Source organism: Somniosus microcephalus, unplaced genomic scaffold (genome assembly GCF_052327205.1).
Source record: "Somniosus microcephalus isolate GS21.2 unplaced genomic scaffold, FLI_Smic_1.0 scaffold1197, whole genome shotgun sequence".
Classification (NCBI taxonomy): Eukaryota; Metazoa; Chordata; class Chondrichthyes; order Squaliformes; family Somniosidae; genus Somniosus; species Somniosus microcephalus.
In genome coordinates, this window is record NW_028226384.1 from 1 (window position 1) to 21,166 (window position 21,166).

Consider the following 21,166-nt stretch of genomic DNA (forward strand, 5'->3'; position numbering starts at 1 on the left):
AGAGCAATTTCGGCCAGGGCTTACTTACTTGCAAGCCAGACGAAAAGCCGTGCCCGTATGGCACCCCCTTCCCTTCGGCGGAGATGACGCCATGAAAGCATTTGCATTTTGCGAGCAATTAACCAACCGGGCGGCGCGCAGGAGCGCGCCGGCGGGGCTTGCGGTGTCCCCTCCCCCCTCCTTTTCCAACGGGGGCGGGCGCAGTGGCTCAGAAATCCAACAGGGTGCAGCACGGTCCAGGTCAGCTGCAGAGCGGGAAAGGTGGCGAGGCCCCGCCCTGAAATCCAGGGCACGTCCCCATATGCAAATAAGAAAGAAAAACACAATTTTGACATGCAAACGCAGAGCGAAAAACACCCCCGAAGGCGGCTGCTTAGCCTGCGGCGCGGCCGGCCAGCGAGCGGGTGAAAAGTAAGGCGGCGGCACGACAAGGGCGAGCCCGAGCGGCTCTACAACGGAAAGACAGCACGGCTGAAAGTGGTGCGAAAACTTTTTCTGCTTTTGACTTTTGCGACTTCCCACCCCAAAGAGGGGAAGCTGCAACCGCTCCCGGAAGCACTGCAATACCAGGTCGATGCGTGGAGTGGACGGAGCAAGCCCCTGTTCCATCTCCCTGTTCCAAAAATCAATTTAATATTTGGTCCCCAGATAGGGGACGTATCAGATATTAAACTGATAAGAACAGATACTACACTTGATCTTAGCCAAAAGGCCGAGAAGCGATAGCCTGTAAACTCCCGCCGACGCGCAAGTGTCCCTCGGCCTCTGTCTTCTCCGTCAATCTGGCCGCGGTCGGCCGAGCGCAGGTGCGACGGCGGGCCTGCAGCAAGAGAGCAATTTCGGCCAGGGCTTACTTACTTGCAAGCCAGACGAAAAGCCGTGCCCGTATGGCACCCCCTTCCCTTCGGCGGAGATGACGCCATGAAAGCATTTGCATTTTGCGAGCAATTAACCAACCGGGCGGCGCGCAGGAGCGCGCCGGCGGGGCTTGCGGTGTCCCCTCCCCCCTCCTTTTCCAACGGGGGCGGGCGCAGTGGCTCAGAAATCCAACAGGGTGCAGCACGGTCCAGGTCAGCTGCAGAGCGGGAAAGGTGGCGAGGCCCCGCCCTGAAATCCAGGGCACGTCCCCATATGCAAATAAGAAAGAAAAACACAATTTTGACATGCAAACGCAGAGCGAAAAACACCCCCGAAGGCGGCTGCTTAGCCTGCGGCGCGGCCGGCCAGCGAGCGGGTGAAAAGTAAGGCGGCGGCACGACAAGGGCGAGCCCGAGCGGCTCTACAAAGGAAAGACAGCACGGCTGAAAGTGGTGCGAAAACTTTTTCTGCTTTTGACTTTTGCGACTTCCCACCCCAAAGAGGGGAAGCTGCACCGCTCCCGGAAGCACTGCAATACCAGGTCGATGCGTGGAGTGGACGGAGCAAGCCCCTGTTCCATCTCCCTGTTCCAAAAATCAATTTAATATTTGGTCCCCAGATAGGGGACGTATCAGATATTAAACTGATAAGAACAGATACTACACTTGATCTTAGCCAAAAGGCCGAGAAGCGATAGCCTGTAAACTCCCGCCGACGCGCAAGTGTCCCTCGGCCTCTGTCTTCTCCGTCAATCTGGCCGCGGTCGGCCGAGCGCAGGTGCGACGGCGGGCCTGCAGCAAGAGAGCAATTTCGGCCAGGGCTTACTTACTTGCAAGCCAGACGAAAAGCCGTGCCCGTATGGCACCCCCTTCCCTTCGGCGGAGATGACGCCATGAAAGCATTTGCATTTTGCGAGCAATTAACCAACCGGGCGGCGCGCAGGAGCGCGCCGGCGGGGCTTGCGGTGTCCCCTCCCCCCTCCTTTTCCAACGGGGGCGGGCGCAGTGGCTCAGAAATCCAACAGGGTGCAGCACGGTCCAGGTCAGCTGCAGAGCGGGAAAGGTGGCGAGGCCCCGCCCTGAAATCCAGGGCACGTCCCCATATGCAAATAAGAAAGAAAAACACAATTTTGACATGCAAACGCAGAGCGAAAAACACCCCCGAAGGCGGCTGCTTAGCCTGCGGCGCGGCCGGCCAGCGAGCGGGTGAAAAGTAAGGCGGCGGCACGACAAGGGCGAGCCCGAGCGGCTCTACAAAGGAAAGACAGCACGGCTGAAAGTGGTGCGAAAACTTTTTCTGCTTTTGACTTTTGCGACTTCCCACCCCAAAGAGGGGAAGCTGCACCGCTCCCGGAAGCACTGCAATACCAGGTCGATGCGTGGAGTGGACGGAGCAAGCCCCTGTTCCATCTCCCTGTTCCAAAAATCAATTTAATATTTGGTCCCCAGATAGGGGACGTATCAGATATTAAACTGATAAGAACAGATACTACACTTGATCTTAGCCAAAAGGCCGAGAAGCGATAGCCTGTAAACTCCCGCCGACGCGCAAGTGTCCCTCGGCCTCTGTCTTCTCCGTCAATCTGGCCGCGGTCGGCCGAGCGCAGGTGCGACGGCGGGCCTGCAGCAAGAGAGCAATTTCGGCCAGGGCTTACTTACTTGCAAGCCAGACGAAAAGCCGTGCCCGTATGGCACCCCCTTCCCTTCGGCGGAGATGACGCCATGAAAGCATTTGCATTTTGCGAGCAATTAACCAACCGGGCGGCGCGCAGGAGCGCGCCGGCGGGGCTTGCGGTGTCCCCTCCCCCCTCCTTTTCCAACGGGGGCGGGCGCAGTGGCTCAGAAATCCAACAGGGTGCAGCACGGTCCAGGTCAGCTGCAGAGCGGGAAAGGTGGCGAGGCCCCGCCCTGAAATCCAGGGCACGTCCCCATATGCAAATAAGAAAGAAAAACACAATTTTGACATGCAAACGCAGAGCGAAAAACACCCCCGAAGGCGGCTGCTTAGCCTGCGGCGCGGCCGGCCAGCGAGCGGGTGAAAAGTAAGGCGGCGGCACGACAAGGGCGAGCCCGAGCGGCTCTACAACGGAAAGACAGCACGGCTGAAAGTGGTGCGAAAACTTTTTCTGCTTTTGACTTTTGCGACTTCCCACCCCAAAGAGGGGAAGCTGCACCGCTCCCGGAAGCACTGCAATACCAGGTCGATGCGTGGAGTGGACGGAGCAAGCCCCTGTTCCATCTCCCTGTTCCAAAAATCAATTTAATATTTGGTCCCCAGATAGGGGACGTATCAGATATTAAACTGATAAGAACAGATACTACACTTGATCTTAGCCAAAAGGCCGAGAAGCGATAGCCTGTAAACTCCCGCCGACGCGCAAGTGTCCCTCGGCCTCTGTCTTCTCCGTCAATCTGGCCGCGGTCGGCCGAGCGCAGGTGCGACGGCGGGCCTGCAGCAAGAGAGCAATTTCGGCCAGGGCTTACTTACTTGCAAGCCAGACGAAAAGCCGTGCCCGTATGGCACCCCCTTCCCTTCGGCGGAGATGACGCCATGAAAGCATTTGCATTTTGCGAGCAATTAACCAACCGGGCGGCGCGCAGGAGCGCGCCGGCGGGGCTTGCGGTGTCCCCTCCCCCCTCCTTTTCCAACGGGGGCGGGCGCAGTGGCTCAGAAATCCAACAGGGTGCAGCACGGTCCAGGTCAGCTGCAGAGCGGGAAAGGTGGCGAGGCCCCGCCCTGAAATCCAGGGCACGTCCCCATATGCAAATAAGAAAGAAAAACACAATTTTGACATGCAAACGCAGAGCGAAAAACACCCCCGAAGGCGGCTGCTTAGCCTGCGGCGCGGCCGGCCAGCGAGCGGGTGAAAAGTAAGGCGGCGGCACGACAAGGGCGAGCCCGAGCGGCTCTACAACGGAAAGACAGCACGGCTGAAAGTGGTGCGAAAACTTTTTCTGCTTTTGACTTTTGCGACTTCCCACCCCAAAGAGGGGAAGCTGCACCGCTCCCGGAAGCACTGCAATACCAGGTCGATGCGTGGAGTGGACGGAGCAAGCCCCTGTTCCATCTCCCTGTTCCAAAAATCAATTTAATATTTGGTCCCCAGATAGGGGACGTATCAGATATTAAACTGATAAGAACAGATACTACACTTGATCTTAGCCAAAAGGCCGAGAAGCGATAGCCTGTAAACTCCCGCCGACGCGCAAGTGTCCCTCGGCCTCTGTCTTCTCCGTCAATCTGGCCGCGGTCGGCCGAGCGCAGGTGCGACGGCGGGCCTGCAGCAAGAGAGCAATTTCGGCCAGGGCTTACTTACTTGCAAGCCAGACGAAAAGCCGTGCCCGTATGGCACCCCCTTCCCTTCGGCGGAGATGACGCCATGAAAGCATTTGCATTTTGCGAGCAATTAACCAACCGGGCGGCGCGCAGGAGCGCGCCGGCGGGGCTTGCGGTGTCCCCTCCCCCCTCCTTTTCCAACGGGGGCGGGCGCAGTGGCTCAGAAATCCAACAGGGTGCAGCACGGTCCAGGTCAGCTGCAGAGCGGGAAAGGTGGCGAGGCCCCGCCCTGAAATCCAGGGCACGTCCCCATATGCAAATAAGAAAGAAAAACACAATTTTGACATGCAAACGCAGAGCGAAAAACACCCCCGAAGGCGGCTGCTTAGCCTGCGGCGCGGCCGGCCAGCGAGCGGGTGAAAAGTAAGGCGGCGGCACGACAAGGGCGAGCCCGAGCGGCTCTACAAAGGAAAGACAGCACGGCTGAAAGTGGTGCGAAAACTTTTTCTGCTTTTGACTTTTGCGACTTCCCACCCCAAAGAGGGAAGCTGCACCGCTCCCGGAAGCACTGCAATACCAGGTCGATGCGTGGAGTGGACGGAGCAAGCCCCTGTTCCATCTCCCTGTTCCAAAAATCAATTTAATATTTGGTCCCCAGATAGGGGACGTATCAGATATTAAACTGATAAGAACAGATACTACACTTGATCTTAGCCAAAAGGCCGAGAAGCGATAGCCTGTAAACTCCCGCCGACGCGCAAGTGTCCCTCGGCCTCTGTCTTCTCCGTCAATCTGGCCGCGGTCGGCCGAGCGCAGGTGCGACGGCGGGCCTGCAGCAAGAGAGCAATTTCGGCCAGGGCTTACTTACTTGCAAGCCAGACGAAAAGCCGTGCCCGTATGGCACCCCCTTCCCTTCGGCGGAGATGACGCCATGAAAGCATTTGCATTTTGCGAGCAATTAACCAACCGGGCGGCGCGCAGGAGCGCGCCGGCGGGGCTTGCGGTGTCCCCTCCCCCCTCCTTTTCCAACGGGGGCGGGCGCAGTGGCTCAGAAATCCAACAGGGTGCAGCACGGTCCAGGTCAGCTGCAGAGCGGGAAAGGTGGCGAGGCCCCGCCCTGAAATCCAGGGCACGTCCCCATATGCAAATAAGAAAGAAAAACACAATTTTGACATGCAAACGCAGAGCGAAAAACACCCCCGAAGGCGGCTGCTTAGCCTGCGGCGCGGCCGGCCAGCGAGCGGGTGAAAAGTAAGGCGGCGGCACGACAAGGGCGAGCCCGAGCGGCTCTACAAAGGAAAGACAGCACGGCTGAAAGTGGTGCGAAAACTTTTTCTGCTTTTGACTTTTGCGACTTCCCACCCCAAAGAGGGGAAGCTGCACCGCTCCCGGAAGCACTGCAATACCAGGTCGATGCGTGGAGTGGACGGAGCAAGCCCCTGTTCCATCTCCCTGTTCCAAAAATCAATTTAATATTTGGTCCCCAGATAGGGGACGTATCAGATATTAAACTGATAAGGACAGATACTACACTTGATCTTAGCCAAAAGGCCGAGAAGCGATAGCCTGTAAACTCCCGCCGACGCGCAAGTGTCCCTCGGCCTCTGTCTTCTCCGTCAATCTGGCCGCGGTCGGCCGAGCGCAGGTGCGACGGCGGGCCTGCAGCAAGAGAGCAATTTCGGCCAGGGCTTACTTACTTGCAAGCCAGACGAAAAGCCGTGCCCGTATGGCACCCCCTTCCCTTCGGCGGAGATGACGCCATGAAAGCATTTGCATTTTGCGAGCAATTAACCAACCGGGCGGCGCGCAGGAGCGCGCCGGCGGGGCTTGCGGTGTCCCCTCCCCCCTCCTTTTCCAACGGGGGCGGGCGCAGTGGCTCAGAAATCCAACAGGGTGCAGCACGGTCCAGGTCAGCTGCAGAGCGGGAAAGGTGGCGGGCCCCGCCCTGAAATCCAGGGCACGTCCCCATATGCAAATAAGAAAGAAAAACACAATTTTGACATGCAAACGCAGAGCGAAAAACACCCCCGAAGGCGGCTGCTTAGCCTGCGGCGCGGCCGGCCAGCGAGCGGGTGAAAAGTAAGGCGGCGGCACGACAAGGGCGAGCCCGAGCGCTCTACAACGGAAAGACAGCACGGCTGAAAGTGGTGCGAAAACTTTTTCTGCTTTTTGACTTTTGCGACTTCCCACCCCCAAAGAGGGGAAGCTGCACCGCTCCCGGAAGCACTGCAATACCAGGTCGATGCGTGGAGTGGACGGAGCAAGCCCCTGTTCCATCTCCCTGTTCCAAAAATCAATTTAATATTTGGTCCCCAGATAGGGGACGTATCAGATATTAAACTGATAAGAACAGATACTACACTTGATCTTAGCCAAAAGGCCGAGAAGCGATAGCCTGTAAACTCCCGCCGACGCGCAAGTGTCCCTCGGCCTCTGTCTTCTCCGTCAATCTGGCCGCGGTCGGCCGAGCGCAGGTGCGACGGCGGGCCTGCAGCAAGAGAGCAATTTCGGCCAGGGCTTACTTACTTGCAAGCCAGACGAAAAGCCGTGCCCGTATGGCACCCCCTTCCCTTCGGCGGAGATGACGCCATGAAAGCATTTGCATTTTGCGAGCAATTAACCAACCGGGCGGCGCGCAGGAGCGCGCCGGCGGGGCTTGCGGTGTCCCCTCCCCCCTCCTTTTCCAACGGGGGCGGGCGCAGTGGCTCAGAAATCCAACAGGGTGCAGCACGGTCCCAGGTCAGCTGCAGAGCGGGAAAGGTGGCGAGGCCCCGCCCTGAAATCCAGGGCACGTCCCCATATGCAAATAAGAAAGAAAAACACAATTTTGACATGCAAACGCAGAGCGAAAAACACCCCCGAAGGCGGCTGCTTAGCCTGCGGCGCGGCCGGCCAGCGAGCGGGTGAAAAGTAAGGCGGCGGCACGACAAGGGCGAGCCCGAGCGGCTCTACAACGGAAAGACAGCACGGCTGAAAGTGGTGCGAAAACTTTTTCTGCTTTTGACTTTTGCGACTTCCCACCCCAAAGAGGGGAAGCTGCACCGCTCCCGGAAGCACTGCAATACCAGGTCGATGCGTGGAGTGGACGGAGCAAGCCCCTGTTCCATCTCCCTGTTCCAAAAATCAATTTAATATTTGGTCCCCAGATAGGGGACGTATCAGATATTAAACTGATAAGAACAGATACTACACTTGATCTTAGCCAAAAGGCCGAGAAGCGATAGCCTGTAAACTCCCGCCGACGCGCAAGTGTCCCTCGGCCTCTGTCTTCTCCGTCAATCTGGCCGCGGTCGGCCGAGCGCAGGTGCGACGGCGGGCCTGCAGCAAGAGAGCAATTTCGGCCAGGGCTTACTTACTTGCAAGCCAGACGAAAAGCCGTGCCCGTATGGCACCCCCTTCCCTTCGGCGGAGATGACGCCATGAAAGCATTTGCATTTTGCGAGCAATTAACCAACCGGGCGGCGCGCAGGAGCGCGCCGGCGGGGCTTGCGGTGTCCCCTCCCCCTCCTTTTCCAACGGGGGCGGGCGCAGTGGCTCAGAAATCCAACAGGGTGCAGCACGGTCCAGGTCAGCTGCAGAGCGGGAAAGGTGGCGAGGCCCCGCCCTGAAATCCAGGGCACGTCCCCATATGCAAATAAGAAAGAAAAACACAATTTTGACATGCAAACGCAGAGCGAAAAACACCCCCGAAGGCGGCTGCTTAGCCTGCGGCGCGGCCGGCCAGCGAGCGGGTGAAAAGTAAGGCGGCGGCACGACAAGGGCGAGCCCGAGCGGCTCTACAACGGAAAGACAGCACGGCTGAAAGTGGTGCGAAAACTTTTTCTGCTTTTGACTTTTGCGACTTCCCACCCCAAAGAGGGGAAGCTGCACCGCTCCCGGAAGCACTGCAATACCAGGTCGATGCGTGGAGTGGACGGAGCAAGCCCCTGTTCCATCTCCCTGTTCCAAAAATCAATTTAATATTTGGTCCCCAGATAGGGGACGTATCAGATATTAAACTGATAAGAACAGATACTACACTTGATCTTAGCCAAAAGGCCGAGAAGCGATAGCCTGTAAACTCCCGCCGACGCGCAAGTGTCCCTCGGCCTCTGTCTTCTCCGTCAATCTGGCCGCGGTCGGCCGAGCGCAGGTGCGACGGCGGGCCTGCAGCAAGAGAGCAATTTCGGCCAGGGCTTACTTACTTGCAAGCCAGACGAAAAGCCGTGCCCGTATGGCACCCCCTTCCCTTCGGCGGAGATGACGCCATGAAAGCATTTGCATTTTGCGAGCAATTAACCAACCGGGCGGCGCGCAGGAGCGCGCCGGCGGGGCTTGCGGTGTCCCCTCCCCCCTCCTTTTCCAACGGGGGCGGGCGCAGTGGCTCAGAAATCCAACAGGGTGCAGCACGGTCCAGGTCAGCTGCAGAGCGGGAAAGGTGGCGAGGCCCCGCCCTGAAATCCAGGGCACGTCCCCATATGCAAATAAGAAAGAAAAACACAATTTTGACATGCAAACGCAGAGCGAAAAACACCCCCGAAGGCGGCTGCTTAGCCTGCGGCGCGGCCGGCCAGCGAGCGGGTGAAAAGTAAGGCGGCGGCACGACAAGGGCGAGCCCGAGCGGCTCTACAAAGGAAAGACAGCACGGCTGAAAGTGGTGCGAAAACTTTTTCTGCTTTTGACTTTTGCGACTTCCCACCCCAAAGAGGGGAAGCTGCACCGCTCCCGGAAGCACTGCAATACCAGGTCGATGCGTGGAGTGGACGGAGCAAGCCCCTGTTCCATCTCCCTGTTCCAAAAATCAATTTAATATTTGGTCCCCAGATAGGGGACGTATCAGATATTAAACTGATAAGAACAGATACTACACTTGATCTTAGCCAAAAGGCCGAGAAGCGATAGCCTGTAAACTCCCGCCGACGCGCAAGTGTCCCTCGGCCTCTGTCTTCTCCGTCAATCTGGCCGCGGTCGGCCGAGCGCAGGTGCGACGGCGGGCCTGCAGCAAGAGAGCAATTTCGGCCAGGGCTTACTTACTTGCAAGCCAGACGAAAAGCCGTGCCCGTATGGCACCCCCTTCCCTTCGGCGGAGATGACGCCATGAAAGCATTTGCATTTTGCGAGCAATTAACCAACCGGGCGGCGCGCAGGAGCGCGCCGGCGGGGCTTGCGGTGTCCCCTCCCCCCTCCTTTTCCAACGGGGGCGGGCGCAGTGGCTCAGAAATCCAACAGGGTGCAGCACGGTCCAGGTCAGCTGCAGAGCGGGAAAGGTGGCGAGGCCCCGCCCTGAAATCCAGGGCACGTCCCCATATGCAAATAAGAAAGAAAAACACAATTTTGACATGCAAACGCAGAGCGAAAAACACCCCCGAAGGCGGCTGCTTAGCCTGCGGCGCGGCCGGCCAGCGAGCGGGTGAAAAGTAAGGCGGCGGCACGACAAGGGCGAGCCCGAGCGGCTCTACAACGGAAAGACAGCACGGCTGAAAGTGGTGCGAAAACTTTTTCTGCTTTTGACTTTTGCGACTTCCCACCCCAAAGAGGGGAAGCTGCACCGCTCCCGGAAGCACTGCAATACCAGGTCGATGCGTGGAGTGGACGGAGCAAGCCCCTGTTCCATCTCCCTGTTCCAAAAATCAATTTAATATTTGGTCCCCAGATAGGGGACGTATCAGATATTAAACTGATAAGAACAGATACTACACTTGATCTTAGCCAAAAGGCCGAGAAGCGATAGCCTGTAAACTCCCGCCGACGCGCAAGTGTCCCTCGGCCTCTGTCTTCTCCGTCAATCTGGCCGCGGTCGGCCGAGCGCAGGTGCGACGGCGGGCCTGCAGCAAGAGAGCAATTTCGGCCAGGGCTTACTTACTTGCAAGCCAGACGAAAAGCCGTGCCCGTATGGCACCCCCTTCCCTTCGGCGGAGATGACGCCATGAAAGCATTTGCATTTTGCGAGCAATTAACCAACCGGGCGGCGCGCAGGAGCGCGCCGGCGGGGCTTGCGGTGTCCCCTCCCCCCTCCTTTTCCAACGGGGGCGGGCGCAGTGGCTCAGAAATCCAACAGGGTGCAGCACGGTCCAGGTCAGCTGCAGAGCGGGAAAGGTGGCGAGGCCCCGCCCTGAAATCCAGGGCACGTCCCCATATGCAAATAAGAAAGAAAAACACAATTTTGACATGCAAACGCAGAGCGAAAAACACCCCCGAAGGCGGCTGCTTAGCCTGCGGCGCGGCCGGCCAGCGAGCGGGTGAAAAGTAAGGCGGCGGCACGACAAGGGCGAGCCCGAGCGGCTCTACAACGGAAAGACAGCACGGCTGAAAGTGGTGCGAAAACTTTTTCTGCTTTTGACTTTTGCGACTTCCCACCCCAAAGAGGGGAAGCTGCACCGCTCCCGGAAGCACTGCAATACCAGGTCGATGCGTGGAGTGGACGGAGCAAGCCCCTGTTCCATCTCCCTGTTCCAAAAATCAATTTAATATTTGGTCCCCAGATAGGGGACGTATCAGATATTAAACTGATAAGAACAGATACTACACTTGATCTTAGCCAAAAGGCCGAGAAGCGATAGCCTGTAAACTCCCGCCGACGCGCAAGTGTCCCTCGGCCTCTGTCTTCTCCGTCAATCTGGCCGCGGTCGGCCGAGCGCAGGTGCGACGGCGGGCCTGCAGCAAGAGAGCAATTTCGGCCAGGGCTTACTTACTTGCAAGCCAGACGAAAAGCCGTGCCCGTATGGCACCCCCTTCCCTTCGGCGGAGATGACGCCATGAAAGCATTTGCATTTTGCGAGCAATTAACCAACCGGGCGGCGCGCAGGAGCGCGCCGGCGGGGCTTGCGGTGTCCCCTCCCCCCTCCTTTTCCAACGGGGGCGGGCGCAGTGGCTCAGAAATCCAACAGGGTGCAGCACGGTCCAGGTCAGCTGCAGAGCGGGAAAGGTGGCGAGGCCCCGCCCTGAAATCCAGGGCACGTCCCCATATGCAAATAAGAAAGAAAAACACAATTTTGACATGCAAACGCAGAGCGAAAAACACCCCCGAAGGCGGCTGCTTAGCCTGCGGCGCGGCCGGCCAGCGAGCGGGTGAAAAGTAAGGCGGCGGCACGACAAGGGCGAGCCCGAGCGGCTCTACAACGGAAAGACAGCACGGCTGAAAGTGGTGCGAAAACTTTTTCTGCTTTTGACTTTTGCGACTTCCCACCCCAAAGAGGGGAAGCTGCACCGCTCCCGGAAGCACTGCAATACCAGGTCGATGCGTGGAGTGGACGGAGCAAGCCCCTGTTCCATCTCCCTGTTCCAAAAATCAATTTAATATTTGGTCCCCAGATAGGGGACGTATCAGATATTAAACTGATAAGAACAGATACTACACTTGATCTTAGCCAAAAGGCCGAGAAGCGATAGCCTGTAAACTCCCGCCGACGCGCAAGTGTCCCTCGGCCTCTGTCTTCTCCGTCAATCTGGCCGCGGTCGGCCGAGCGCAGGTGCGACGGCGGGCCTGCAGCAAGAGAGCAATTTCGGCCAGGGCTTACTTACTTGCAAGCCAGACGAAAAGCCGTGCCCGTATGGCACCCCCTTCCCTTCGGCGGAGATGACGCCATGAAAGCATTTGCATTTTGCGAGCAATTAACCAACCGGGCGGCGCGCAGGAGCGCGCCGGCGGGGCTTGCGGTGTCCCCTCCCCCCTCCTTTTCCAACGGGGGCGGGCGCAGTGGCTCAGAAATCCAACAGGGTGCAGCACGGTCCAGGTCAGCTGCAGAGCGGGAAAGGTGGCGAGGCCCCGCCCTGAAATCCAGGGCACGTCCCCATATGCAAATAAGAAAGAAAAACACAATTTTGACATGCAAACGCAGAGCGAAAAACACCCCCGAAGGCGGCTGCTTAGCCTGCGGCGCGGCCGGCCAGCGAGCGGGTGAAAAGTAAGGCGGCGGCACGACAAGGGCGAGCCCGAGCGGCTCTACAACGGAAAGACAGCACGGCTGAAAGTGGTGCGAAAACTTTTTCTGCTTTTGACTTTTGCGACTTCCCACCCCAAAGAGGGGAAGCTGCACCGCTCCCGGAAGCACTGCAATACCAGGTCGATGCGTGGAGTGGACGGAGCAAGCCCCTGTTCCATCTCCCTGTTCCAAAAATCAATTTAATATTTGGTCCCCAGATAGGGGACGTATCAGATATTAAACTGATAAGAACAGATACTACACTTGATCTTAGCCAAAAGGCCGAGAAGCGATAGCCTGTAAACTCCCGCCGACGCGCAAGTGTCCCTCGGCCTCTGTCTTCTCCGTCAATCTGGCCGCGGTCGGCCGAGCGCAGGTGCGACGGCGGGCCTGCAGCAAGAGAGCAATTTCGGCCAGGGCTTACTTACTTGCAAGCCAGACGAAAAGCCGTGCCCGTATGGCACCCCCTTCCCTTCGGCGGAGATGACGCCATGAAAGCATTTGCATTTTGCGAGCAATTAACCAACCGGGCGGCGCGCAGGAGCGCGCCGGCGGGGCTTGCGGTGTCCCCTCCCCCCTCCTTTTCCAACGGGGGCGGGCGCAGTGGCTCAGAAATCCAACAGGGTGCAGCACGGTCCAGGTCAGCTGCAGAGCGGGAAAGGTGGCGAGGCCCCGCCCTGAAATCCAGGGCACGTCCCCATATGCAAATAAGAAAGAAAAACACAATTTTGACATGCAAACGCAGAGCGAAAAACACCCCCGAAGGCGGCTGCTTAGCCTGCGGCGCGGCCGGCCAGCGAGCGGGTGAAAAGTAAGGCGGCGGCACGACAAGGGCGAGCCCGAGCGGCTCTACAAAGGAAAGACAGCACGGCTGAAAGTGGTGCGAAAACTTTTTCTGCTTTTGACTTTTGCGACTTCCCACCCCAAAGAGGGGAAGCTGCACCGCTCCCGGAAGCACTGCAATACCAGGTCGATGCGTGGAGTGGACGGAGCAAGCCCCTGTTCCATCTCCCTGTTCCAAAAATCAATTTAATATTTGGTCCCCAGATAGGGGACGTATCAGATATTAAACTGATAAGAACAGATACTACACTTGATCTTAGCCAAAAGGCCGAGAAGCGATAGCCTGTAAACTCCCGCCGACGCGCAAGTGTCCCTCGGCCTCTGTCTTCTCCGTCAATCTGGCCGCGGTCGGCCGAGCGCAGGTGCGACGGCGGGCCTGCAGCAAGAGAGCAATTTCGGCCAGGGCTTACTTACTTGCAAGCCAGACGAAAAGCCGTGCCCGTATGGCACCCCCTTCCCTTCGGCGGAGATGACGCCATGAAAGCATTTGCATTTTGCGAGCAATTAACCAACCGGGCGGCGCGCAGGAGCGCGCCGGCGGGGCTTGCGGTGTCCCCTCCCCCCTCCTTTTCCAACGGGGGCGGGCGCAGTGGCTCAGAAATCCAACAGGGTGCAGCACGGTCCAGGTCAGCTGCAGAGCGGGAAAGGTGGCGAGGCCCCGCCCTGAAATCCAGGGCACGTCCCCATATGCAAATAAGAAAGAAAAACACAATTTTGACATGCAAACGCAGAGCGAAAAACACCCCCGAAGGCGGCTGCTTAGCCTGCGGCGCGGCCGGCCAGCGAGCGGGTGAAAAGTAAGGCGGCGGCACGACAAGGGCGAGCCCGAGCGGCTCTACAACGGAAAGACAGCACGGCTGAAAGTGGTGCGAAAACTTTTTCTGCTTTTGACTTTTGCGACTTCCCACCCCAAAGAGGGGAAGCTGCACCGCTCCCGGAAGCACTGCAATACCAGGTCGATGCGTGGAGTGGACGGAGCAAGCCCCTGTTCCATCTCCCTGTTCCAAAAATCAATTTAATATTTGGTCCCCAGATAGGGGACGTATCAGATATTAAACTGATAAGAACAGATACTACACTTGATCTTAGCCAAAAGGCCGAGAAGCGATAGCCTGTAAACTCCCGCCGACGCGCAAGTGTCCCTCGGCCTCTGTCTTCTCCGTCAATCTGGCCGCGGTCGGCCGAGCGCAGGTGCGACGGCGGGCCTGCAGCAAGAGAGCAATTTCGGCCAGGGCTTACTTACTTGCAAGCCAGACGAAAAGCCGTGCCCGTATGGCACCCCCTTCCCTTCGGCGGAGATGACGCCATGAAAGCATTTGCATTTTGCGAGCAATTAACCAACCGGGCGGCGCGCAGGAGCGCGCCGGCGGGGCTTGCGGTGTCCCCTCCCCCCTCCTTTTCCAACGGGGGCGGGCGCAGTGGCTCAGAAATCCAACAGGGTGCAGCACGGTCCAGGTCAGCTGCAGAGCGGGAAAGGTGGCGAGGCCCCGCCCTGAAATCCAGGGCACGTCCCCATATGCAAATAAGAAAGAAAAACACAATTTTGACATGCAAACGCAGAGCGAAAAACACCCCCGAAGGCGGCTGCTTAGCCTGCGGCGCGGCCGGCCAGCGAGCGGGTGAAAAGTAAGGCGGCGGCACGACAAGGGCGAGCCCGAGCGGCTCTACAAAGGAAAGACAGCACGGCTGAAAGTGGTGCGAAAACTTTTTCTGCTTTTGACTTTTGCGACTTCCCACCCCAAAGAGGGGAAGCTGCACCGCTCCCGGAAGCACTGCAATACCAGGTCGATGCGTGGAGTGGACGGAGCAAGCCCCTGTTCCATCTCCCTGTTCCAAAAATCAATTTAATATTTGGTCCCCAGATAGGGGACGTATCAGATATTAAACTGATAAGAACAGATACTACACTTGATCTTAGCCAAAAGGCCGAGAAGCGATAGCCTGTAAACTCCCGCCGACGCGCAAGTGTCCCTCGGCCTCTGTCTTCTCCGTCAATCTGGCCGCGGTCGGCCGAGCGCAGGTGCGACGGCGGGCCTGCAGCAAGAGAGCAATTTCGGCCAGGGCTTACTTACTTGCAAGCCAGACGAAAAGCCGTGCCCGTATGGCACCCCCTTCCCTTCGGCGGAGATGACGCCATGAAAGCATTTGCATTTTGCGAGCAATTAACCAACCGGGCGGCGCGCAGGAGCGCGCCGGCGGGGCTTGCGGTGTCCCCTCCCCCCTCCTTTTCCAACGGGGGCGGGCGCAGTGGCTCAGAAATCCAACAGGGTGCAGCACGGTCCAGGTCAGCTGCAGAGCGGGAAAGGTGGCGAGGCCCCGCCCTGAAATCCAGGGCACGTCCCCATATGCAAATAAGAAAGAAAAACACAATTTTGACATGCAAACGCAGAGCGAAAAACACCCCCGAAGGCGGCTGCTTAGCCTGCGGCGCGGCCGGCCAGCGAGCGGGTGAAAAGTAAGGCGGCGGCACGACAAGGGCGAGCCCGAGCGGCTCTACAACGGAAAGACAGCACGGCTGAAAGTGGTGCGAAAACTTTTTCTGCTTTTGACTTTTGCGACTTCCCACCCCAAAGAGGGGAAGCTGCACCGCTCCCGGAAGCACTGCAATACCAGGTCGATGCGTGGAGTGGACGGAGCAAGCCCCTGTTCCATCTCCCTGTTCCAAAAATCAATTTAATATTTGGTCCCCAGATAGGGGACGTATCAGATATTAAACTGATAAGAACAGATACTACACTTGATCTTAGCCAAAAGGCCGAGAAGCGATAGCCTGTAAACTCCCGCCGACGCGCAAGTGTCCCTCGGCCTCTGTGTTCTCCGTCAATCTGGCCGCGGTCGGCCGAGCGCAGGTGCGACGGCGGGCCTGCAGCAAGAGAGCAATTTCGGCCAGGGCTTACTTACTTGCAAGCCAGACGAAAAGCCGTGCCCGTATGGCACCCCCTTCCCTTCGGCGGAGATGACGCCATGAAAGCATTTGCATTTTGCGAGCAATTAACCAACCGGGCGGCGCGCAGGAGCGCGCCGGCGGGGCTTGCGGTGTCCCCTCCCCCCTCCTTTTCCAACGGGGGCGGGCGCAGTGGCTCAGAAATCCAACAGGGTGCAGCACGGTCCAGGTCAGCTGCAGAGCGGGAAAGGTGGCGAGGCCCCGCCCTGAAATCCAGGGCACGTCCCCATATGCAAATAAGAAAGAAAAACACAATTTTGACATGCAAACGCAGAGCGAAAAACACCCCCGAAGGCGGCTGCTTAGCCTGCGGCGCGGCCGGCCAGCGAGCGGGTGAAAAGTAAGGCGGCGGCACGACAAGGGCGAGCCCGAGCGGCTCTACAACGGAAAGACAGCACGGCTGAAAGTGGTGCGAAAACTTTTTCTGCTTTTGACTTTTGCGACTTCCCACCCCAAAGAGGGGAAGCTGCACCGCTCCCGGAAGCACTGCAATACCAGGTCGATGCGTGGAGTGGACGGAGCAAGCCCCTGTTCCATCTCCCTGTTCCAAAAATCAATTTAATATTTGGTCCCCAGATAGGGGACGTATCAGATATTAAACTGATAAGAACAGATACTACACTTGATCTTAGCCAAAAGGCCGAGAAGCGATAGCCTGTAAACTCCCGCCGACGCGCAAGTGTCCCTCGGCCTCTGTCTTCTCCGTCAATCTGGCCGCGGTCGGCCGAGCGCAGGTGCGACGGCGGGCCTGCAGCAAGAGAGCAATTTCGGCCAGGGCTTACTTACTTGCAAGCCAGACGAAAAGCCGTGCCCGTATGGCACCCCCTTCCCTTCGGCGGAGATGACGCCATGAAAGCATTTGCATTTTGCGAGCAATTAACCAACCGGGCGGCGCGCAGGAGCGCGCCGGCGGGGCTTGCGGTGTCCCCTCCCCCCTCCTTTTCCAACGGGGGCGGGCGCAGTGGCTCAGAAATCCAACAGGGTGCAGCACGGTCCAGGTCAGCTGCAGAGCGGGAAAGGTGGCGAGGCCCCGCCCTGAAATCCAGGGCACGTCCCCATATGCAAATAAGAAAGAAAAACACAATTTTGACATGCAAACGCAGAGCGAAAAACACCCCCGAAGGCGGCTGCTTAGCCTGCGGCGCGGCCGGCCAGCGAGCGGGTGAAAAGTAAGGCGGCGGCACGACAAGGGCGAGCCCGAGCGGCTCTACAACGGAAAGACAGCACGGCTGAAAGTGGTGCGAAAACTTTTTCTGCTTTTGACTTTTGCGACTTCCCACCCCAAAGAGGGGAAGCTGCACCGCTCCCGGAAGCACTGCAATACCAGGTCGATGCGTGGAGTGGACGGAGCAAGCCCCTGTTCCATCTCCCTGTTCCAAAAATCAATTTAATATTTGGTCCCCAGATAGGGGACGTATCAGATATTAAACTGATAAGAACAGATACTACACTTGATCTTAGCCAAAAGGCCGAGAAGCGATAGCCTGTAAACTCCCGCCGACGCGCAAGTGTCCCTCGGCCTCTGTCTTCTCCGTCAATCTGGCCGCGGTCGGCCGAGCGCAGGTGCGACGGCGGGCCTGCAGCAAGAGAGCAATTTCGGCCAGGGCTTACTTACTTGCAAGCCAGACGAAAAGCCGTGCCCGTATGGCACCCCCTTCCCTTCGGCGGAGATGACGCCATGAAAGCATTTGCATTTTGCGAGCAATTAACCAACCGGGCGGCGCGCAGGAGCGCGCCGGCGGGGCTTGCGGTGTCCCCTCCCCCCTCCTTTTCCAACGGGGGCGGGCGCAGTGGCTCAGAAATCCAACAGGGTGCAGCACGGTCCAGGTCAGCTGCAGAGCGGGAAAGGTGGCGAGGCCCCGCCCTGAAATCCAGGGCACGTCCCCATATGCAAATAAGAAAGAAAAACACAATTTTGACATGCAAACGCAGAGCGAAAAACACCCCCGAAGGCGGCTGCTTAGCCTGCGGCGCGGCCGGCCAGCGAGCGGGTGAAAAGTAAGGCGGCGGCACGACAAGGGCGAGCCCGAGCGGCTCTACAACGGAAAGACAGCACGGCTGAAAGTGGTGCGAAAACTTTTTCTGCTTTTGACTTTTGCGACTTCCCACCCCAAAGAGGGGAAGCTGCACCGCTCCCGGAAGCACTGCAATACCAGGTCGATGCGTGGAGTGGACGGAGCAAGCCCCTGTTCCATCTCCCTGTTCCAAAAATCAATTTAATATTTGGTCCCCAGATAGGGGACGTATCAGATATTAAACTGATAAGAACAGATACTACACTTGATCTTAGCCAAAAGGCCGAGAAGCGATAGCCTGTAAACTCCCGCCGACGCGCAAGTGTCCCTCGGCCTCTGTCTTCTCCGTCAATCTGGCCGCGGTCGGCCGAGCGCAGGTGCGACGGCGGGCCTGCAGCAAGAGAGCAATTTCGGCCAGGGCTTACTTACTTGCAAGCCAGACGAAAAGCCGTGCCCGTATGGCACCCCCTTCCCTTCGGCGGAGATGACGCCATGAAAGCATTTGCATTTTGCGAGCAATTAACCAACCGGGCGGCGCGCAGGAGCGCGCCGGCGGGGCTTGCGGTGTCCCCTCCCCCCTCCTTTTCCAACGGGGGCGGGCGCAGTGGCTCAGAAATCCAACAGGGTGCAGCACGGTCCAGGTCAGCTGCAGAGCGGGAAAGGTGGCGAGGCCCCGCCCTGAAATCCAGGGCACGTCCCCATATGCAAATAAGAAAGAAAAACACAATTTTGACATGCAAACGCAGAGCGAAAAACACCCCCGAAGGCGGCTGCTTAGCCTGCGGCGCGGCCGGCCAGCGAGCGGGTGAAAAGTAAGGCGGCGGCACGACAAGGGCGAGCCCGAGCGGCTCTACAACGGAAAGACAGCACGGCTGAAAGTGGTGCGAAAACTTTTTCTGCTTTTGACTTTTGCGACTTCCCACCCCAAAGAGGGGAAGCTGCACCGCTCCCGGAAGCACTGCAATACCAGGTCGATGCGTGGAGTGGACGGAGCAAGCCCCTGTTCCATCTCCCTGTTCCAAAAATCAATTTAATATTTGGTCCCCAGATAGGGGACGTATCAGATATTAAACTGATAAGAACAGATACTACACTTGATCTTAGCCAAAAGGCCGAGAAGCGATAGCCTGTAAACTCCCGCCGACGCGCAAGTGTCCCTCGGCCTCTGTCTTCTCCGTCAATCTGGCCGCGGTCGGCCGAGCGCAGGTGCGACGGCGGGCCTGCAGCAAGAGAGCAATTTCGGCCAGGGCTTACTTACTTGCAAGCCAGACGAAAAGCCGTGCCCGTATGGCACCCCCTTCCCTTCGGCGGAGATGACGCCATGAAAGCATTTGCATTTTGCGAGCAATTAACCAACCGGGCGGCGCGCAGGAGCGCGCCGGCGGGGCTTGCGGTGTCCCCTCCCCCCTCCTTTTCCAACGGGGGCGGGCGCAGTGGCTCAGAAATCCAACAGGGTGCAGCACGGTCCAGGTCAGCTGCAGAGCGGGAAAGGTGGCGAGGCCCCGCCCTGAAATCCAGGGCACGTCCCCATATGCAAATAAGAAAGAAAAACACAATTTTGACATGCAAACGCAGAGCGAAAAACACCCCCGAAGGCGGCTGCTTAGCCTGCGGCGCGGCCGGCCAGCGAGCGGGTGAAAAGTAAGGCGGCGGCACGACAAGGGCGAGCCCGAGCGGCTCTACAACGGAAAGACAGCACGGCTGAAAGTGGTGCGAAAACTTTTTCTGCTTTTGACTTTTGCGACTTCCCACCCCAAAGAGGGGAAGCTGCACCGCTCCCGGAAGCACTGCAATACCAGGTCGATGCGTGGAGTGGACGGAGCAAGCCCCTGTTCCATCTCCCTGTTCCAAAAATCAATTTAATATTTGGTCCCCAGATAGGGGACGTATCAGATATTAAACTGATAAGAACAGATACTACACTTGATCTTAGCCAAAAGGCCGAGAAGCGATAGCCTGTAAACTCCCGCCGACGCGCAAGTGTCCCTCGGCCTCTGTCTTCTCCGTCAATCTGGCCGCGGTCGGCCGAGCGCAGGTGCGACGGCGGGCCTGCAGCAAGAGAGCAATTTCGGCCAGGGCTTACTTACTTGCAAGCCAGACGAAAAGCCGTGCCCGTATGGCACCCCCTTCCCTTCGGCGGAGATGACGCCATGAAAGCATTTGCATTTTGCGAGCAATTAACCAACCGGGCGGCGCGCAGGAGCGCGCCGGCGGGGCTTGCGGTGTCCCCTCCCCCCTCCTTTTCCAACGGGGGCGGGCGCAGTGGCTCAGAAATCCAACAGGGTGCAGCACGGTCCAGGTCAGCTGCAGAGCGGGAAAGGTGGCGAGGCCCCGCCCTGAAATCCAGGGCACGTCCCCATATGCAAATAAGAAAGAAAAACACAATTTTGACATGCAAACGCAGAGCGAAAAACACCCCCGAAGGCGGCTGCTTAGCCTGCGGCGCGGCCGGCCAGCGAGCGGGTGAAAAGTAAGGCGGCGGCACGACAAGGGCGAGCCCGAGCGGCTCTACAACGGAAAGACAGCACGGCTGAAAGTGGTGCGAAAACTTTTTCTGCTTTTGACTTTTGCGACTTCCCACCCCAAAGAGGGGAAGCTGCACCGCTCCCGGAAGCACTGCAATACCAGGTCGATGCGTGGAGTGGACGGAGCAAGCCCCTGTTCCATCTCCCTGTTCCAAAAATCAATTTAATATTTGGTCCCCAGATAGGGGACGTATCAGATATTAAACTGATAAGAACAGATACTACACTTGATCTTAGCCAAAAGGCCGAGAAGCGATAGCCTGTAAACTCCCGCCGACGCGCAAGTGTCCCTCGGCCTCTGTCTTCTCCGTCAATCTGGCCGCGGTCGGCCGAGCGCAGGTGCGACGGCGGGCCTGCAGCAAGAGAGCAATTTCGGCCAGGGCTTACTTACTTGCAAGCCAGACGAAAAGCCGTGCCCGTATGGCACCCCCTTCCCTTCGGCGGAGATGACGCCATGAAAGCATTTGCATTTTGCGAGCAATTAACCAACCGGAGCGGCGCGCAGGAGCGCGCCGGCGGGGCTTGCGGTGTCCCCTCCCCCCTCCTTTTCCAACGGGGGCGGGCGCAGTGGCTCAGAAATCCAACAGGGTGCAGCACGGTCCAGGTCAGCTGCAGAGCGGGAAAGGTGGCGAGGCCCCGCCCTGAAATCCAGGGCACGTCCCCATATGCAAATAAGAAAGAAAAACACAATTTTGACATGCAAACGCAGAGCGAAAAACACCCCCGAAGGCGGCTGCTTAGCCTGCGGCGCGGCCGGCCAGCGAGCGGGTGAAAAGTAAGGCGGCGGCACGACAAGGGCGAGCC

General features: G+C 58.3%; 25 non-coding genes across 25 annotated transcripts; all 25 read right to left on the minus strand.

Annotated features, from left to right (window-relative positions):
* Window positions 1-532: 532 nt before the first annotated feature.
* Window positions 533-724, minus strand: LOC147080707 (U2 spliceosomal RNA). The gene has a single exon (XR_015077080.1). It is a non-coding gene; the product is annotated as a U2 spliceosomal RNA (small nuclear RNA).
* Window positions 725-1,362: 638 nt separating this feature from the next.
* Window positions 1,363-1,553, minus strand: LOC147080708 (U2 spliceosomal RNA). The gene has a single exon (XR_015077077.1). It is a non-coding gene; the product is annotated as a U2 spliceosomal RNA (small nuclear RNA).
* A 638-nt stretch (window positions 1,554-2,191) lies between these two features.
* On the minus strand, window positions 2,192-2,382 carry LOC147080709 (U2 spliceosomal RNA). Its single transcript, XR_015077091.1, has one exon. It is a non-coding gene; the product is annotated as a U2 spliceosomal RNA (small nuclear RNA).
* A 638-nt stretch (window positions 2,383-3,020) lies between these two features.
* Window positions 3,021-3,211, minus strand: LOC147080710 (U2 spliceosomal RNA). Its single transcript, XR_015077102.1, has one exon. It is a non-coding gene; the product is annotated as a U2 spliceosomal RNA (small nuclear RNA).
* A 638-nt stretch (window positions 3,212-3,849) lies between these two features.
* LOC147080711 (U2 spliceosomal RNA) lies at window positions 3,850-4,040 on the minus strand. Its single transcript, XR_015077113.1, has one exon. It is a non-coding gene; the product is annotated as a U2 spliceosomal RNA (small nuclear RNA).
* A 637-nt stretch (window positions 4,041-4,677) lies between these two features.
* On the minus strand, window positions 4,678-4,868 carry LOC147080712 (U2 spliceosomal RNA). The gene has a single exon (XR_015077124.1). It is a non-coding gene; the product is annotated as a U2 spliceosomal RNA (small nuclear RNA).
* Window positions 4,869-5,506: 638 nt separating this feature from the next.
* LOC147080713 (U2 spliceosomal RNA) lies at window positions 5,507-5,697 on the minus strand. The gene has a single exon (XR_015077079.1). It is a non-coding gene; the product is annotated as a U2 spliceosomal RNA (small nuclear RNA).
* A 638-nt stretch (window positions 5,698-6,335) lies between these two features.
* On the minus strand, window positions 6,336-6,526 carry LOC147080714 (U2 spliceosomal RNA). The gene has a single exon (XR_015077081.1). It is a non-coding gene; the product is annotated as a U2 spliceosomal RNA (small nuclear RNA).
* A 639-nt stretch (window positions 6,527-7,165) lies between these two features.
* On the minus strand, window positions 7,166-7,356 carry LOC147080715 (U2 spliceosomal RNA). The gene has a single exon (XR_015077082.1). It is a non-coding gene; the product is annotated as a U2 spliceosomal RNA (small nuclear RNA).
* A 637-nt stretch (window positions 7,357-7,993) lies between these two features.
* LOC147080716 (U2 spliceosomal RNA) lies at window positions 7,994-8,184 on the minus strand. The gene has a single exon (XR_015077083.1). It is a non-coding gene; the product is annotated as a U2 spliceosomal RNA (small nuclear RNA).
* A 638-nt stretch (window positions 8,185-8,822) lies between these two features.
* LOC147080717 (U2 spliceosomal RNA) lies at window positions 8,823-9,013 on the minus strand. The gene has a single exon (XR_015077084.1). It is a non-coding gene; the product is annotated as a U2 spliceosomal RNA (small nuclear RNA).
* A 638-nt stretch (window positions 9,014-9,651) lies between these two features.
* On the minus strand, window positions 9,652-9,842 carry LOC147080718 (U2 spliceosomal RNA). The gene has a single exon (XR_015077085.1). It is a non-coding gene; the product is annotated as a U2 spliceosomal RNA (small nuclear RNA).
* A 638-nt stretch (window positions 9,843-10,480) lies between these two features.
* LOC147080719 (U2 spliceosomal RNA) lies at window positions 10,481-10,671 on the minus strand. The gene has a single exon (XR_015077086.1). It is a non-coding gene; the product is annotated as a U2 spliceosomal RNA (small nuclear RNA).
* A 638-nt stretch (window positions 10,672-11,309) lies between these two features.
* On the minus strand, window positions 11,310-11,500 carry LOC147080720 (U2 spliceosomal RNA). The gene has a single exon (XR_015077087.1). It is a non-coding gene; the product is annotated as a U2 spliceosomal RNA (small nuclear RNA).
* A 638-nt stretch (window positions 11,501-12,138) lies between these two features.
* On the minus strand, window positions 12,139-12,329 carry LOC147080721 (U2 spliceosomal RNA). Its single transcript, XR_015077088.1, has one exon. It is a non-coding gene; the product is annotated as a U2 spliceosomal RNA (small nuclear RNA).
* A 638-nt stretch (window positions 12,330-12,967) lies between these two features.
* LOC147080722 (U2 spliceosomal RNA) lies at window positions 12,968-13,158 on the minus strand. Its single transcript, XR_015077089.1, has one exon. It is a non-coding gene; the product is annotated as a U2 spliceosomal RNA (small nuclear RNA).
* A 638-nt stretch (window positions 13,159-13,796) lies between these two features.
* On the minus strand, window positions 13,797-13,987 carry LOC147080723 (U2 spliceosomal RNA). The gene has a single exon (XR_015077090.1). It is a non-coding gene; the product is annotated as a U2 spliceosomal RNA (small nuclear RNA).
* A 638-nt stretch (window positions 13,988-14,625) lies between these two features.
* Window positions 14,626-14,816, minus strand: LOC147080724 (U2 spliceosomal RNA). Its single transcript, XR_015077092.1, has one exon. It is a non-coding gene; the product is annotated as a U2 spliceosomal RNA (small nuclear RNA).
* A 638-nt stretch (window positions 14,817-15,454) lies between these two features.
* LOC147080725 (U2 spliceosomal RNA) lies at window positions 15,455-15,645 on the minus strand. The gene has a single exon (XR_015077093.1). It is a non-coding gene; the product is annotated as a U2 spliceosomal RNA (small nuclear RNA).
* A 638-nt stretch (window positions 15,646-16,283) lies between these two features.
* Window positions 16,284-16,474, minus strand: LOC147080726 (U2 spliceosomal RNA). Its single transcript, XR_015077094.1, has one exon. It is a non-coding gene; the product is annotated as a U2 spliceosomal RNA (small nuclear RNA).
* A 638-nt stretch (window positions 16,475-17,112) lies between these two features.
* Window positions 17,113-17,303, minus strand: LOC147080727 (U2 spliceosomal RNA). Its single transcript, XR_015077095.1, has one exon. It is a non-coding gene; the product is annotated as a U2 spliceosomal RNA (small nuclear RNA).
* A 638-nt stretch (window positions 17,304-17,941) lies between these two features.
* On the minus strand, window positions 17,942-18,132 carry LOC147080728 (U2 spliceosomal RNA). Its single transcript, XR_015077096.1, has one exon. It is a non-coding gene; the product is annotated as a U2 spliceosomal RNA (small nuclear RNA).
* A 638-nt stretch (window positions 18,133-18,770) lies between these two features.
* On the minus strand, window positions 18,771-18,961 carry LOC147080729 (U2 spliceosomal RNA). The gene has a single exon (XR_015077097.1). It is a non-coding gene; the product is annotated as a U2 spliceosomal RNA (small nuclear RNA).
* Window positions 18,962-19,599: 638 nt separating this feature from the next.
* LOC147080730 (U2 spliceosomal RNA) lies at window positions 19,600-19,790 on the minus strand. Its single transcript, XR_015077098.1, has one exon. It is a non-coding gene; the product is annotated as a U2 spliceosomal RNA (small nuclear RNA).
* Window positions 19,791-20,428: 638 nt separating this feature from the next.
* Window positions 20,429-20,619, minus strand: LOC147080731 (U2 spliceosomal RNA). The gene has a single exon (XR_015077099.1). It is a non-coding gene; the product is annotated as a U2 spliceosomal RNA (small nuclear RNA).
* Window positions 20,620-21,166: the final 547 nt, after the last annotated feature.